The sequence below is a fragment of the Sinohyriopsis cumingii genome, unplaced genomic scaffold (assembly GCF_028554795.1).
Source record: "Sinohyriopsis cumingii isolate HCF-2022 unplaced genomic scaffold, ASM2855479v2 utg001527l, whole genome shotgun sequence".
Taxonomy (NCBI): Eukaryota; Metazoa; Mollusca; class Bivalvia; order Unionida; family Unionidae; genus Sinohyriopsis; species Sinohyriopsis cumingii.
The window spans coordinates 2,122,727-2,128,726 of record NW_028316012.1 but is presented as its reverse complement, the minus strand read 5'-3'; positions in this window follow the sequence as shown (position 1 = coordinate 2,128,726).

Below are 6,000 nucleotides of genomic sequence, written 5' to 3'. Positions count from 1 at the left end.
ACAAACAAGAAATCACTGTCCAGGTTTTGACACAATTAGAAAACTTGGTACTGGTTCATCACATATCAACGTCTCAGCATTCTTAAAGGAAGCCGTTAAAGACGTCAACCATAATATGATGCTAAACGACGTAGAAGACTACGATACCCTGAAAAAAGAGACGCTACTGCATTATTAACAGCCAGCTGAAAAAGTCCGAAAACAATGCCTGAAATTCATTAAAAAGAACAATAGAAGTAGCATGAAACTGCCGGTTTAGCTTCCTGATACATGTTCTGTGTGGCATAATGCATTATAGTGGCGTCCACGAGTAGTGCATTTTATTTGTGTTTACATATTTATTTTAGAACCACTAACAAACGCAGGAAATGTACACACAGCAGTAGACTAGCTATGACACAAACAGCGGCAGAGAAAATGTACAAGGCTATACACTAGCAACAGAAGGCAACTAGTGTTTCTGGATTTAGTGTTTGATTTGACGTTTTGTTTTGATTTTTTATCTGGTAATTATGTTTTTGTTAGCTGGTGTTTGATTTCTGTAGTCGGTGTTTGTGGCTGGTTTGCTTTACTAGTAATTTTGATAAGTGGATCGAAATGACTTACGGCGCTAACCTATCTGGGCGAACAGGAAGAGATTTTAAGAGAGCACGAACATATTTAATAGTGTACTTAGCTGAGCGTGGGTTCTCGACTTTGGTATATATATGCGGGATGACCGCGCAATACGAGAGTGCACACTCGCGTCCAACCACCTGGGGTGACAGGGACTGACAAAACATAAGCGAACCTATTAGGGTCGCCAAGGGAGCATCACAATAACGGAATGGTGAGAATGGTGGGAGGCCAGGGATCAGTAATCCCAGCCGTGACCATTTCCGTGGGACAGGGAAGACCCAGAGGGCAGACATGGATGGAAAGGAGATCTTTCCTGCAATAAGGCAGGTTGTGTCGATCAGGATTGTAGGAAATATCGTCCAACAACGTTAAATGAGATAATTCCGTGTGCTGTTAAGAAGCGGAAAAAAATAGAGTTGACGAACTCGGCGGTAGCTACGGTAAATGGTGAGATGGCACCGTGCTGTGAAATATTGGTTATTGTTATCCGGCTTTGGTAGATAATAAATACGTGAAGTATGGGATTAACCTGTCGCTATCTATCAATCATGCTGACCAATTAACCAACCAGCGAGCATACATTAGACACACCTCAAGACATTGCTTACGTCCGCCATTTTTCTCCGACAACCTTCTTTTGTTATTGATCGATAAGGTAATGGGAACCTTGTAATTCTGACTGTCGATATCCCGATCATCTGAACGGAGGAATTCGATTTATTTCTTTCCCGAGACATGGACAAAACTTCGATAGATAAAGGCTTTTTGTGGTCATTTTTACAATCAGCTGAATATGGAAACAATTGATGGCAAGTACGACATGCTTATTTGCACAAACGTATGTATAAAACCATGTCCCGTCAATGGCTTGAAAGAAAACACAATAATTTAACCCCCCAACTTCCGTGATTGGATGTATGTTATTTTCCTTACATAGGAAGTACCGAAACCCAGACTGCATTTTTTTATTGTTTGAAAATTAATACTGTAATGTTGGCTTGTCCCAACAACAATGATGTATCGTCTTGATCTCCCAGACACTTGAGTGGCTCTTTGCTTTCGCATTGGGCTAGAGGAGGGGAGAGAATACAAAAATGTAATAGTAAGAAATGCAGAAGCAATGGTTTCAGATAATTATCGTCAGATATATTAAGCATCCATTTATATAATTGATCAAAATTCCATCTGACGAACATAGTAGAACTTTAAAATTATTACGTACGATGGTATAGATCTAAACGGTAATTATTTACGATTTTATTTATTAATTTTTAATTCGTTTACTTCCAAGGCAACATTAACTTAAGTCTAATAAAATTAATAAGGATAAGATTATATACTAAATATATTAGCATCTTTTGGAGCGAATTTCCTTGTATACGAATAAGTTATCGGGCAGCTTGACAATTTATGTTTTTACTATTTACCGAAATAAAACACTTAGATTATCACAATACGAACTTCGACTACAAATATAAATATTGTCTATGTCATTATATTGCATGCAACTTTGAAATTTTACATTTGTAAGAACAATACAAATCATTTTAAATAAATATATCACTTAAGCTGAAACATTACATTGCCCAATAATGCATGCTTGTCGGAGGTTAGCAAGGAGTCATGTCATGTGATTTGGTAGGCGGAGCGATCAATCATCTCGCATAAGGTCAGCTAAAGAGAAGATAGAGTAGAAGTCCAGCTTGCTAACGTGACTAAATATGTGCTCGCGGTTTTTAACATTGGCATAGGCGAGCTTCATGTGAAAGGGCTGACTGAAGCAGCATGTTTGTCAGGGTTGTCTCACTACGTGATCCAAGAATGTGGGTATGTGTTTTCAAGGCCCACCCCAGTGTAATGTACACCAGTGCACGTGGATCTGCTGATATGAGGTCGCTGAAGCTAAAGTCAGGGTCGAAACCGCTGAAAAAAAAACTTCGCTTAAACATTAGGTTTGTACCTCGCGAGTTGGGAAAACTTCAAGATGAAGATTTATCTCTTAACAAAGTATTCAGGTACGCAAACGAAGCTCAATATAGAAATTGCCAGACGCCGTAGTGAACTATGTGTTTAAATGGTGTATTTCCTACCGGTACACCATGAAAGGGTCAGATATGTTTAAAGTGGGTATCGTGCCAAAAGCGAAGCACATGAGGGTCTCCTTGGAAGCCACATAGCCATGGCGTGAACCAAAGATATGCTATTGAAGGAGTTCTCTTGGACATGTGTGTACGGGAACCTGCAAAGGTTTTGTTTATCTTGTGACACGTGTCAGCGGATCGCACCTAAGGCTCACCCTCCACATCCCCCAATGCCATTATGGAGCTCTCCACTGATTGATGAACCTTTCTCGATGGTGGCGGTGGTTGGATTGGTCCGTCATAGAGTGGAATTATTATGGTATCAGCGATAGTTGATAACGCATCCAATACTCGGAGGCAGTTGGGTTAAAAGCCATAGATCAGTTACGTCGGCTGAGGCTTTATTAGTATCTTCTTTTACAATTGGTGTTCCTAAGGGGATACTAACTGACCAAGGGACGGGGTTTGTCAGTCATGTGATGGACGAGGTAAGCCGGTTACTGTCCATTTGCCTTTTGGCTATCATCCGCAGTACAGTGGTCTAGTAGAGTCTTTAAATGGGACCCTGAAACGAGAGAAATCATTATGAAAGTCGACCTATTGATTTGGATCAATACCTGTCGCGATACGTTTCGCCTAACACTAAGTACCACGAGCATTATTTTGTATCGTTTGAATTAGTTGAAGGGAGAACATTAATGTGACCCATGGCTGTATTGAAACAGTTGTGGACGGATGAACAAACAGCCTAAGAAATACTTATAATGTAGATCTGCGCAAAAAGCTGGATGAAATTTGTAATTTGGACCAGAAGAATTGCAGCATGCACGGGGACGTCAAGCCATGTATTACAATAAAGAAAGCCCACGGTACGTCAGTTCGAGGAGGTAACAAAGTGTTGCTGTTCGTGCCGTTAGAGCAAAGCAAACTCCAAGTTCCTTAGAGGGGACGGGTCGTAGTAACGGAGAAAGAAAGGTGGACAGAACTACCATATCCAGACAGTGGACAAGGAGAAGATGTATCACGTCAGCTTACTTAAGCTTTATCGTTAATGACAAACACCTACAGAGTTCCTGGTTGCTACAGTTGTGACTGCAGAATGCGATGTCAACGAAGGAGAGGCGGAATTACTTTCTAATTGTCGTTTGACGATGAAAGAAACATATTTCGACGTTGTCTATGACGAGACGTTCACATCAGGGCGACGTAGGGATGTGGAGGGAATGCTCGAAAAGTACCCAGATGTGTTTTTGTAGTGACCTGGCATGACGGATTTGGAGGAATTCCGTTTGATGGTACTGGTCGGAATGCCCGTGGAATTGAAAAGATATCTACTTATCATTGGCGGCTCAGTATCGGAAGATCATACGAGTAGCGCCCTTGGAGTGTTGTTTGTCTCTGGGGTTTTGGCATCATCTGCTGTGGCTGTGCAGGCCTATGTGCGAGTGGCATTCCCTATTGCAGTTGGTGAAGATGAACTGGATAGTCTGAGTTGCCGAGGTTGCTGCCGCACTCTTCTTTCTCTCACGTTTATATGCTGCCGCTGACCTCTCCTCACATCAGTGACTGCTACGCCATTCCAGTTTCGAGGTCCTCGGCCTGCACTTCCCGGCCGTCGGGTGAAATGTTGCATTAATTCATGTCCTTCTTGCACACATCCTTGAAACGAAGTAAGGGGCGGCCGACTCTTCTGGTACGAGTGGCCAACTGTCTATCCATATCAGATGTCCTTTATCTGCCTCGCTTCCTCCATGCGTCGGACGTGTCCAGCCATCGATGACGGCGTCCGCTCAGCATGGAGTACACGCTACAGGATATCGCTGTGTGGGGAGAGGTCTTGCCAGCTGATTTTCAAGATGTATTTTAGGCACCGTATATAAAAGGAGTTGAGCCGGCTCTCTTTCCTCGTGTAGGTATTCTAGGTCTCACTTCCATATAGGAGGTAGCTGAAAACGCGCACCTGGTAGACTTGGATCTTGGTGTGCCTCGTCATAGCGTTGTTTTCCCATACCCTCTTCATTCGTCGGGCCATGATGGTGTTTGCCTTTGCAAGCCTTCTGTCGAGCTCCACATCGAGCGGATGAGTGTTGCTGATGGTTGATTCCAGGTAAATAAAGTTGTTGACTGCTTCCAGGGTGACACCGTCAGTTTTAATGGAGAGAGCAGTGGTACCATCTTGTGCATTGACGTTTGTCTTTCTCAGGCTGATGACGAGCCCTAACTGCTTGCTGGCATCAGCAAAACAGTCTGGAGGACGTCTTCGGTGTGGGTCACCAGATCCGAGTCATAAGAAAAGAGCATCTGTCTAATTTGCACAGACATCATTTTGGTCTTCGAGCGCAGTCGTGCTAGGCTGAAGAGCCTTTCGTCGGATCTGATGTGCAGACATATACACTATCCGTGGACGAGTAGAAGGCCCCGCATTAAGGTGTTGCTGTGGACACAAAGGTGTATACAAGGCCATAAGCAAGTAACCTCCTTTCCAGCAGAGCCAGACAGTGGTCACGCGGCGATCCCGACACGTGGAAAACAGAGGCTGTAAGAGACGCTTCACTTTGTTTGGCGAGCAGGACGTCAGGCCAGACCTCGCACACATTCGAAACGACGATATGAAATGCAAAATTAGAAACTGTCCGAAATGACATTCAGGCTATGATAGATTTAGGAGTCGTAGAACCAGTTGAATCTGTGTATAGCTCTCCTATTTATTATGCAGAAAAGGCATGACATTCCTCGAGTTTGTGTCGTTTAAAGGAAAATAAACTGAAAACAGACATTCAGGTAAAATTGTATTGGATCCAGTGACCTTATTGCCGGAGTGACAAACGCGAAATTGTTTTCGAAAATTGACCTGTCGAAAGTCTACTGGCAAATTCCAGACCGAACTGAACATAGAGCAAGACTTGTCTTTGCAACTCCATATGCAAAGTACCAATGAGTAGTCACGCCATGCAACTTATACAGAATGGAGGTACCGTACAACCATCTAAATTCATGTACGTTTTACGAAATTAACCTTCCATGGTCACACACTCAGTGGAGACACATTATTCCCAGAGATCTCTAAAATTAACCAACGTAGGAAGCGGTACATTAGACCACTAAGACGGAAGTTCGATCTGTTTTGGAACAGGCAGGGAAATATTGTCGTTATGTTGCTAACTTTAGTGCTACTGCTAGCCCATTTACCATCTTGACTAGGAAGAAGGCTTCTCCGAAAGTAATTTGGACAGACGCATGTAATGTGAATTTCAGATGTTAAAGGACAGGTTGACGTCAGATGCAGTATTAAAATTACCAA